Source organism: Tursiops truncatus, chromosome 7, assembly GCF_011762595.2.
Source record: "Tursiops truncatus isolate mTurTru1 chromosome 7, mTurTru1.mat.Y, whole genome shotgun sequence".
Lineage (NCBI taxonomy): Eukaryota > Metazoa > Chordata > Mammalia > Artiodactyla > Delphinidae > Tursiops > Tursiops truncatus.
Window position 1 is genome coordinate 57,548,687 of NC_047040.1, and position 11,969 is coordinate 57,560,655.

The 11,969-nt window shown below is 39.3% G+C and overlaps 1 long non-coding RNA gene across 1 annotated transcript; it reads left to right on the top strand.

Annotated features, from left to right (window-relative positions):
* The first annotated feature begins 1,512 nt into the window (after positions 1 to 1,512).
* Positions 1,513 to 11,745, top strand: LOC141279079 (uncharacterized). The gene is made up of 3 exons (XR_012332831.1): positions 1,513 to 1,555; positions 3,940 to 3,997; positions 11,719 to 11,745. It is a non-coding gene; the product is annotated as an uncharacterized lncRNA (long non-coding RNA).
* The last annotated feature ends 224 nt before the right edge of the window (positions 11,746 to 11,969 follow it).

Below are 11,969 nucleotides of genomic sequence, written 5' to 3' on the forward strand. Positions count from 1 at the left end.
GTCTTGATCATTCCAGTAATCAGAATTCTGGGTCCTATGCGTGGTGTAGTTTATATGGATAACAATATTGTATTATAATCATCAAACTTGCTAGGAGACTAGATCTTAATTATTCTTACCCAATTATTCCCACAAAAAAGAAATTATGCCACGGCAGAAGGGACTAACCATCACTACAGTAGCAATCATTATTACAATATATGTATGTATCAAATCAATGTGTTGTACACTTTAAATTGACACAGTGTTATATGTTAAATATATTCCATTAATAAATGAATTAATAAAGAAAAGCTCAGGGCCCTGGACTTTCCGCAGATGGAGCTCCTTATTTCAGAACTGAGAGCAGGCTAAGGGGCCCACCCAGCACTACTCACTGGTCATGGTTCCTCTTTCAGATGCTCAGAAATTTGGCCTTCTGAATCCATCTGGATACAAACTACAAAAATAGAAAACAAGACAAAACAAGTAGCTTTCTCTAAGAATCTTTTCTGTGTGTTTTCAACGGGATGAAGCTGCCCTAGGGTTAAGTACTGTGCTATCAACTGACCAAAGACCTGAAAGAGTAAGGCCCAGCTTCCCTTTTTCAAATTCTCTCTCAAACTACCTGCTGGATGATTGTTTCATTAGTGGGCAAACAGCAGTTCCCAAAAATGATGGGGTCTTTTAGTGTTCACAAGCATATAGTTCCTGATGTTTCTTCCCAGCAGCATATACAACCGTTTCCTACTATGAAATAGTAGACTAATCTGAATATTAACTATCTTCCGATTTCAACACACCTCTCCTATAAACATTCCCTTCCTGGGCAGGGAGGAAGCCCAAATGATGTGGTCCTGTGTAGTTCTTTAACTTTCTTTTTTAAGATTTGTGCAGAACATCTGATTATTTCCAGGTGTTTCAGATTTTCTCGTGGTCTCCTTGTTATTTCTCCCCTCTTTGAGCTCCTCTGGCAATGAACGTGACCATGAGGTCCAAAGCCATAAAAGATGTGTTCACCACTTCCCTCTTATGTCTGTCTCTTTATTTAACCACAAGTTCAGTGTCTTTATCCATGTTAATTCCCCGAGGTATTCACACAGCGTTTGTGTCGACTGCCTTAATTTTGACCTTCTCTAATCATTCCCTGCCAGATGGTAGTTAAAGTTTAATGGCCCCCGTAAAAATAGTTCCCTTTCTTCTTTCATCAGTCATGTGTGTTTACTTAGCTAACTGCTGGATGTTCAGAATGAACGCAAAGTGACCACCAACAAAATGAAATCAGCAAACACATTGGCTTAATACTTTTCATGGTAGCAAAAGATGTTGCCTGCCATTATCCACTCAGCCATTAACCTTACCTTTTGTTGTCTTTCCTTTCCTGTTTTGTTAGTTTTCTTTCCTTTTTACCTCCCTTCTCAGGTTGTTGGATGGAAAGCCAGAAGACCATGGGGCCTGGCAGTCATCTGTCGGCAACAATTAAAGTGTGTGGATAGGTCCGGCTGCAGTAGCGTTAAGTGCTAGAGAGATGGCATTTGGCAGAGCCGGAGAGCTTTCCTTGCCACACCCATGCGAGGTGGGTAAGCACCCTTCCTTGCGTTCAGATAAAGAAGCTGCGATGACTCTCAGTGGGCCACACAAGAGGCTGGTGTAGAAACTTGGCATTCTTGAGAAGCAAAATAAAGAAGCAGATAGATAGAACAAATTCATCTCGAGATACATGATATGCCCTTTGTATCTTTTGTGCATCCAACTATCATTCCTGAGCCAGCTGGTTCAGAAAAAGCAACTAAATAAGGATGATACAATAAGCCGTGCTACAGATGAGGTAACTGAGCTGAGTCGTATTACACGACTCTTGTCAGGACACTCACATCTCTAGAAGTATCCTGTCACTTAGATTTACATTCAACATATTAAAATATGTAGGAGCTATTTTAAAAATAAATAAAACTAACCAAACTAAAGATTATTAGCATTTTTAGAGCAAGCATTCTGGGTGACTTTATATACACACACCACTTAAAGCCTATAAAATATAGGACTCTAGGGCAGGGGTCTGCAAACTACAGCCTGAAGGCCAAATTCAGCATACTGCCTGGTTCTGTAAATAATGTTTTATTGGAACATAGTCCCACTCATTCCTTTGCATATTGTTTATGACTGCTTTCACACTGCAATGGCATTGTTGAGTAGTTTTAACGGAGACTATAGACCTGCAAAGCCTAAAATATTTACTATCTGGCCTTTTACAGAAAATGTTTGCCAAGCCCTGCTCTAGACCTTTGCATTATGGCATTGCATGTTATTTCTACTTAAATAATTTATTTCTTTTTATGAGTTAGGAATGCTATTTGGTATTGTTGCTGAACATGGCTTAAAATGACGTGGCTTTTAAATAACATTTCAAATGCAGAAGGATTCTAAAATCATCTACCAAAATGTCTATCTCAATCGTACTAACCACCTTGAAGAGTTAGGAAACTATAAGTGTTCCACAACTTCTTGGTAATTTGGGAAGCATCCGATGACCACTGTGCATTCTATAGCTGGTAGTATTTTAGAATGTGGGCAAAAGATATCCCAACTTACTATTAATCAAGGAAAAAGTCAATGTTAATATTTGGCCAGCTTTGTAATTTGCGGCAAGAACCATAATCTCTCTGGACTTCTGCTGTTTTATCTGTGAATTGATGCTGTGTGTTAAATCATCTCTAGCATCCCTTTAACACTTCTGTTCTATTGTTCATATTCTCCCCAAAGTGTAAGTGACCTCCTACTCCCCCAGCCCCCTCCAAAACTAAGCTTCTAGGCTCTCATGGGAATCTAGTTAGTCCCAGTTTTTAAACATCCCCTGCAGGAAGATTTTAATTCTAAGCAACTTTAACCTGAATCTCAGGGGAGTGAAGGAGAAGTGATGCTCTGAAATGAAGAGCATTAAGTTACTCTCATGCCAAATATCTTAACTATGAGTATAAAAATGGGAAACTTGGGGACTTCCCTAGTGATCCAGTGGTTAAGACTCTGTGCTTCCACTGCAGGGAGCACGGGTTCGATCCCTGGTAGGGGAACTAAGATCCCACACAGCGTGCGGCCAAAAAAAAAAAAAGGGAAACTTGTACCCTTGTGGACCTGAGGAAGTGTATCCAGACACAGGACAAATAAGGCATCAACTTTCCACAAAGATTTTGAATGGAGACTTAAGAAATTTAACTGATGACTTAAAAGATTCTTTTTATGTTAAAAGAAGTAAAGCCATGTTGTAGGGTAGCATGCAAAAATCAGCAAGAATTTTCAAAGTAAAATACAACCGTTCAAAGATATTTTGCTCATGAGGCAGGAGCTTTAGATTTTACACCCAGAACCCTTCTCTCACCTTGTCCCCTCACACAGAGAGCTTGGTCACTGGGGAACTGCAAAGGAGAAGTTGGAGAGGCATTGTCTTATGGAAAGTAAATGCTCATCTTCCAGGGTGAAGAAGAGCACTCATGCCTTTGAGTCACTGTACCAGAATTTATAATCAGACTTATTACTGTGTCTCGAAACTTCTAACTAGCTCCGAGAAGTTTATTCCAACAATAATGTGCGTAAGTGAACATTCAGAGTGGCCCATAGTTATAAATTCCCAGGAGCGTGTGTATCTTTTCCTGATGTTTCAATAAATTACTGTGGGCAGAATTGAAGCATCATACATCAACCAAATTATCTCTAAGCTCCCTTCCAAGCAAGGGAGGCAGTGGTAGGAGGTGAGGAATGAAGTAGGAATGAACCAGGAGGCTCTGCCACTAATTCACAGTGTAAACTTAGCCAAGTACAATAACTTTGGACTGTGGTTTCTTTCTCTTTTTTTAATTGAAGTATAGTTGATTTGCAATGTTGTGTTAGTTTCTGGTGTACAACAAAGTGATTCAAATATACTATATATATATTTTTTCATTTGCAAATTCTCCTCCATTATAGGTTATTACAAGGTACTGAACAAGATCTTATTACAAGATACTGTTCCCTGTGCTATACAGTAAGTCCTTGTTGTTTATCTACTTTATATGTAGTAGTGTGTATCTGTTAAGCCCAAACTCCTAATTTATCCCTCCCCCTCCTTTCCCCTTTGGTAACCATAAGTTTGTTTTCTATGTCTGTAAGTCTGTTTCTGTTTTATAAATAAATTCATTTGTATCATCTTTAGATTCCACATAAAACTGATACCATGATATTTATCTTTCTCTGTCTGACTTACTTTGTTTAGTATGATAATCTCTAGGTCCATCCATGTTGCTGCAAATGGCATTATTTCATTCCTTTTTATGTGGGCCGTGGTTTCTTAATCTGGGAATGAGAGGTTGGAACTAGAGGCAGGCCCACATGGGCCAGATATGAAATTCTTAGTAAATTATAACTGCTGTGAAAATGTTGTTTGTATAATCTTCAATTCACTATCCTCTATCTGGCAGTTACAAAAACTTACAGTATTTTCTTTATTTCCTAAATACGAGTGAAAATTACTATTATTTTATACTTACTCCTAATCCCTTAATTAATAAATATAGTAATAAACACCATGAACAATGCAGGTACTAGAAAAATTTGGAACATAAGAAGTGAAAAAAAAAGATGATTACAGATCTAAAGGAGCTGCCATAATGAAACTCAATAACAAAAAGGCTTAAGAAATAAGGAAGTTGATTTCTCTCTCAGGTAACAGTCACAGGTGGGTGCACGGCTCTGTTTGGAGACTGTGGCTGATGACAGCTCTCCCTCTGCCACATGTGGCTGCCAAGGCCATATTGGTTGTTGCCATTCCAGCCACCAGGAAGTCCAGAGCCAGGAATCTGTGAGAGGCAAGTTGCTCACCTCACTTCTGCCCACCTTCCATTGGCAAGAGTTTAGTCCCACACCCAGTGGCTGCAAGGGGGACTGGGAAATGGGAAGTCTCACCCTCGCCACAGCTCCATTATTATGGAAGAAGAGGAGGACAGAGAATCCCTTAGGATCATTGGAATGAAAGGAGGCTGAAGAGGCAGGCTAGCCAGTTACTCAATGTATAAAAGGTATATATTTATAGAATTTTAAAATATTTTAATATTTCATATTTGATATATGAAATACCTAGACATGGATAAAAATTCTAACAATAAAACAAATTAGTGATACTTACCCAAGCTTTAACAGCTCTTAGAATGTGTATCATGGAAGACCTCGAAGCCTCTCTCCTCTCTTACCAGGGGGAACACACACCTGAATTTAGCGTGAAGTCTTCCCTTCTGTGTTTTTTTAAATTTTGCTACATTTTTAAATCAGTAAAGAATATTTCTGTGTTCCTTTAACTTTACATAGAGTGGTGTCACACTGTATCTAAGATGATACAGCTTGCCTTTTCCCTCCAAATTGTGTTCTTTAGATTTATCCGTGTTGATAGTATAAACTCAATTCCTTCATTCTGACTGCTTTACGGTATTGTTTGCGTGACTACAACTTGTTTCTGAATTTCTATTAATGCAAATACTGCTGTAATGTGTATCTTTGTGCACAAAGGCAAGCATTATGCTAGAGTTTTGCTGTTCAATAAAGAGCCACTAGCCACTGTGTAGTCATATGGATACTTAAATTTAAATTAATTAAATTAATTAGAATTAATCACATACAATTTAATTTTAATTCCACAGTCACACTAGCCACATTTCAAGTGCTGAGTAGCCACACATGGCTAGTGGCTAGCATATTGGAGGGCACAGTCATCATCGTAGAAATTTCTACTGGACAATGTTGCTCTAAAGTATATATGCAGCAGTGGAGTTGCTGAGTTGTAGGGTATATACATAGCCTCAGTTTTAATAGACATTGCCAAATTGCTTTCCACATCAGTCAAGAGTCTTAGTTATAAGCAACGGAAAGCCATTATGGGTCATTTAAACAAGAAAAATAATTTTTAAAAGAATGTCAGGTAGCTTACAGAATCTCAGGAAGGGCTTGAGAACCAACCTGAAGATAAACTACCTAACATCACACCATGGAATTGATCTAATAAGGACAATGCTGCTCTGCTTAAAGGCACAGGTACTGCCCCTTTTATTTCCAAATGACACCTGCTCGATGCTTGTGCTATTTCTAGGACTGTACTCATTGCCGACTCCAGAAATTGTACAGAGGTGCTGTCTCTGCTGCCACCTTCACGACAGGGGTTCCGCTTGGAACCCCTGTTTTTTGATAAAAAAAAGCTTTTTGATAAAAAAGCTTTATTGAAATATAATTCACATACTATATAATTCACCCTTTTTTTTTTTTTCTTGTGGTACACGGGCCTCTCACTGTTGTGGCCTCTTCCGTTGCGGAACACAGGCTCTGGACGCACAGGCTCAGCAGCCATGGCTTATGGGCCTAGCCGCTCCGCGGCATGTGGGATCTTCCCGGACCAGGGCACGAACCCGTGTCCCCTGCATCAGCAGGCGGACACTCAACCACTGCGGCACCAGGGAAGCCCACACCCATTTTTTTTTTTAACATCCTTATTGGAGTATAATTGCTTTACAATGGTGTGTTAGTTTCTGCTTTATAACAAAGCGAATCAGTTATTCATACACATATATCCCCATATCTCTTCCCTCTTGCGTCTCCCTCCCTCCCACCCTCCCTATCCCACCCCTCTAGGTGGTCACAAAGCACCAAGCTGATCTCCCTGTGCTATGCGGCTGCTTCCCACTAGCTATCTATTTTACATTTGATAGTGTATATATGTCCATGCCACTCTCTCACTTTGTCACAGCTTACGCTTCCCCCTCCCCATATCCTCAAGTCCATTCTCTAGTAGGTCTGTGTCTTTATTCCCGTCTTGCCCGTAGGTTCTTCATGACCATTTTTTTTTTGGTTTTTAGATTCCATATATATGTGTTAGCATACGGTATTTGTTTTTCTCTTTCTGACTTACTTCACTCTGTATGACAGACTCTAGGTCCATCCACCTCACTACAAGTAACTCAATTTCGTTTCTTTTTATGGCTGAGTAATATTCCATTGTATATATGTGCCACATCTTCTTTATCCATTCATCTGTTGATGGACACTTAGGTTGCTTCCATGTCCTGGCTATTGTAAATAGAGCTGCAATGAACATTGTGGTACATGACTCTTTTTTTTTTTTTAAAGAAGATGTTGGGGGTAGGAGTTGATTAATTAATTAATTTATTTTTGCTGTGATGGGTCTTCGTTTCTGTGCGAGGGCTTTCTCTAGTTGTGGCAAGCGGGGGCCACTCTTCATCGCGGTGCGCAGGCCTCTCACTATTGCAGCCTCTCTTGTTGCGGAGCACAGGCTCCAGACGCGCAGGCTCAGTAGTTGTGGCTCACGGGCCTAGTTGCTCTGTGGCATGTGGGATCCTCCCAGAACAGGGCTCGAACCCGTGTCCCCTGCATTAGCAGGCAGATTCTCAACCACTGTGCCACCAGGGAAGCCCACATGACTCTTTGAATAATGGTTTTCTCAGGGTATATGCCCAGTAGTGGGATTGCTGGGTCATATGGTAGTTCTGTTTGTAGTTTTTTAAGGAACCTCCATACTGTTCTCCATAGTGGCTGTATCAATTTACATTCCCACCAACAGTACAAGAGGGTTCCCTTTCCTCCACACCCTCTCCAGCATTTATTGTTTGTAGATTTTTTGATGATGGCCATTCTCTTGGTCCCTACTTTTTAACGTCATTTTCAGATTCAAAGTTTGGAGCTGATGTATCTGTTTGGCAGACTGGGTCAGACACTTGCATCCCATCTTTACCGAAGGTGAAGAAGGCAAGTGTCTTGTAATTTTTCATTTCTGGGAGATGTGCAGATTTTCAGACTTACTGTTACCTAGTTGGTCTCCAAAGTGGATATAAAAATTTTAATTCCTACGAAGGCAAGGGACAGTTCCCATTTCTCCACAAAGTTTCCGGCATGTGGTATCATCTAGCATTTTAATGTTTGCCAAACTAATAGTTGTGCAAAGATATCTCAATGTGATTTTAATTTTCATTCTTTTGATTAGTGGTAAAGCTGAGCATCTCTTAATGTGTTTCAGAATCATTAGAGTTTGTTCTGTAAACTGCCTATTCATATCCTTTGCCCAATTTTTAAGTTGGAATTTTGGCCTTTTTCTTATTGATATTAATAACTTCTTTTTATATATTTGTTTTTTTTAAGTTCTAGGCATTAAATATCTCTTCCCAGGTGGTAGATTGTCTTTTCAGTTAAAAACAAAGTCTTATTATGGAAATCTTCAAGCAGATACAAAGTAGAATGATATAAGGAATCCCAGTGTACCCATCACTGAGCTCATCAGTTTTGTTTCAGCTACATCACCACCCTGCACTCCCCACAGGTTATTTAGAGGAAAATTCTCAGATATCATATTACTTCCTGCGTAGACTCTCCGAAGGAAAGAACTCTTTGTAAAACCAGATCCATAATGCCCTCATCAACCTAATAATATGTAGAAAATATTGTCCTAGTATCAAAATTCTCCAGTGAGTGTTCACATTTCCCCAATTGCTTTATAAATGTTTCCAGTTTGTTTGGGTCAATTTCCAAATAACCAATTACAGTCAATATCCAATAGTCAATATTCAATAAGTGTTAAAATTGGTTGATATGCCTCAAGTACATTTTAATCTGTAGTTTACTCCTCCTTTCCATACTTCTCTCTTTCTCTCTCTCCCTCTCTCTTTCTCTTTCTCTTTCTCATTCTCTCTCTCTCTCTCTTTCCCCCTCTCTCCCTCTTTCTTCTCACCCCCACCTTTTGGAAATGTTTTTGTTGTTGTTGAAGAAGTCAGGTTTTGGTCATATAGGCTTCCTAAGGTTGGATTTTTGCTGTTTGAATGTCTGTGGTACAGTGTAACATATTCCTCTGTCCCTTATATTTTCTATAAATTGGTAGTGATAGTGAGACACTTGAATGGACTCAACTGTTTTGTGGCAAGATTACTTCACTGTTGGTGTAGTCTGATTCCATCAAGAAGTACATAACATCTAGCTGTCTCTCTTTTTGAGATGCTAACAACCATTGGTGATCATTGCCCAGGTCCATTAATTCAAAACGGAATGGAAAATAGTGATATTCTAATGATACCAGTCCATCTTCTTTTGTTAGTTGAAATACTTCTATTGAAAAACAAAACACAGAACAGAAAAACTTCCCCTTATGAACTGTTGATATCTTGAGGTACAGTTCAAATGGAAAAGGCAATATAAATGCTATTTTCCCTGTAACAGTTTTCAATATAAGTTAGTTCCCTAGAATCTTACAAAGGGGAAGAGGTTGTGGACTCCAAATATTGTTTTCCACTGAACAGACCAAAGATCCTTGGGGAAATAGCTGTCTCCTGATTGGAACAGGAAATGTACAGGATGAGTCTACATATCACAACTGAAAGTGAGGAAGCTATAGAGTTAGAGTTGCATCAACAGTTCTCAGGAGCCAACCTGAAAGGTTTCCACTGACCAAAGACAGGGTAATATGAGCATTCAGAAGAATAATCATTAAATGTTTAAAACACAACTTATATGTAAAAATTCACATCACAATGACACCAGACAAAACACTCTTTTTATATTTCTAATGGCATTCTTTTTTGACCAGATTTTTTTTTAACCTGAATCTAGTCAGAATCATTTGCATTTTTCTAATTATAACTTCCAGACTCCTGCCTGTTTAACTCCACCACTAGAGATGAATGAGACTTCTCTTTCTAGATCCTATTTGAAATATCCCAGCCAAAGGCTCTGATTAGCCATGCTGAAGTATTATTCCCACTCTTCAAGCCAATCACAGTAGCCAAAGAGATGAAGAAATTATGATTGGTCAAGTTTTGGCAGGTGGAGTAAGGTAGGGGAAAGGCTGTTACCATAAGGGAAAGTAGAGAACAAAAAATAATAACAAAGAGGAAGAGGCGGAGGAGAAGAAGAGGAGGTCTGTTCTGAACGCACAGTTTACCTATAGCCCCATCCTTTAAATAATGTGTTTAACTCACAGCCAAGAATCTTATTCAAACGTTCCTAACCAAAAACACTTGACCCTGAGTGATGATAGACTAGGCTCTGGTTCACAAGTCAACATACAGGTGCCCATCTTTAAATGAGTCTGGCCAGCTATCTCTTAACACAAACCTATTATAAGTCTTGTGTTCCAGTGGGGACTATTCCTGTTGGGTGGTACAAGATACAAAAAGGTTACACAATTGCATGATTTTGTCTGACTTGATCGTGACGTTTATGTGATTGCTTCTTGACAATGACCAGGGCCAGAGTCCCTCCAATAAATTAATTTCCCTTTATACCATCCTTAATCATTCTCTTCAGAGGCTCATGTACTTCAGAATTTACTTGTATTAATTCACCTCCATAAATTTTTTTTTCTTTAGCTTCACATTCATTGTGCTTCTTAAAGTCAATTTTCTCATCAGAACTTCTGCAGTTGCCAAAGTACAGAGATGAATGTCAGAATGTCAAGGGTTTTTTAATGAATTCTGACAAGACAGAAAAGGTCAAAGCAGATTTCTTCAACATGTTTTTATAAACATGTTGATTATAAAGGTTTTTATGAGTATTTAGGCTATTCCTTAAAATGACTGCAGTGTTCTGCTATACTTGATGGGTTAAATTTTGCCTGGAACGGTCTTCTGTCTGTGGCCCCCACCTTCTGCCCTGATCACCTCCCCATCCTTCCGCTGTTGGATGAGATATTCTCTTGCAAGAAGTCTTTCCAGGACCCCCAAGATATAGCCAATTGCCACTTCTAATACCTTCTTCATGCTCAGAGTTTACCTCTATTATAGCACTGTAGTGTAATTACACTAGATTGTAATTACCTGTTAATTTGTACATCTCTGCGCCTCTTCACTGTAAGACCAGCTTCCTGGGGGCAAAGACTGAACCTAGACTCAGGCACCCCAGAGACTAGCACAGCTCCTACAAAAAGTATCTGCTATGCATTTGTAAGATGAAGGGACATTCTTCAAAACAATTGCCCTGTACTCTGTAAAAGTGTCAAGGTCATTGAAAGACTGAGAAACTGTCCCAGATTGGAAGAGATTGAAAAGGCATGACTCTGATCCTGTATTGGATCCTGGACCAGAAAAGGAACATTAATGGGACAATTGGCAAAATTTGAATAAGGCCGGTAGGTTAGTGAATAGTTCTTGATAAATATTGATTTCCTGGTTTTGATCACTGTACTGTGGTTTTGTAAGATAACATTTGAGAAGCTGCATGAAGGGCATATGAAAGTTCTTTGACGTGTGCAGTCTTTTTTGTAAGCCTGAAATTATTTCAAAATGGAGAGTTTTTAAAATTTTTAATAGGAAAAAACAAGCATATGTTGACTCAGGGATAAAATGGAAGGCAGGAAGGGAGGGAGGGAGGGAAGGAAAGAGAGTAGGAGAAAAGAAAGAATGAAAGCTTAAAAGCTAGCTGGCTTTTGGAAGTATAGCTAGGATGATAAAAGGATACATTTGAGAGCTTTTATAACCATAGGCACCTCAAACACCAAATTATTACCAAATTCTTAGCAGTTTAATTAGGAAATGCTGTTCACGACCACAACCTTATGTAATCCTTTCTTTGCTGTTTACTCTTGAGCTTGGTTCCATCTGCTTTCAGATTATTCAGTTAGATTTAGCAAGCACTCCCTGAGTGCCTGCTATGTGCCAGGCACAGTGACGAGCACTGAGGGTAGATGCCAACGTGGTAAGATATGTTCCTCGTCTTCTCGATCCACAGGCGAAACCAAAGCAAAAGGCAGACGAAGAATGGCGATACAGGGAGAAACGTGCAACTGTTCCCCAAATACCAAATTGAGGCAAGACTTTGAGGGCGTCATGCTAAGTAAAATAAGTCAGATAAATACAGTATGAGCTCACTTATATGTGGAATTTTTTAAAAAAAACTTATAGATACTACAGAGAATAGATTGGTGGTTGCCAGAGTGCCAGAGGCAGGGGTGGGGGGTGGCGAAATCAGTGAATGGGGTC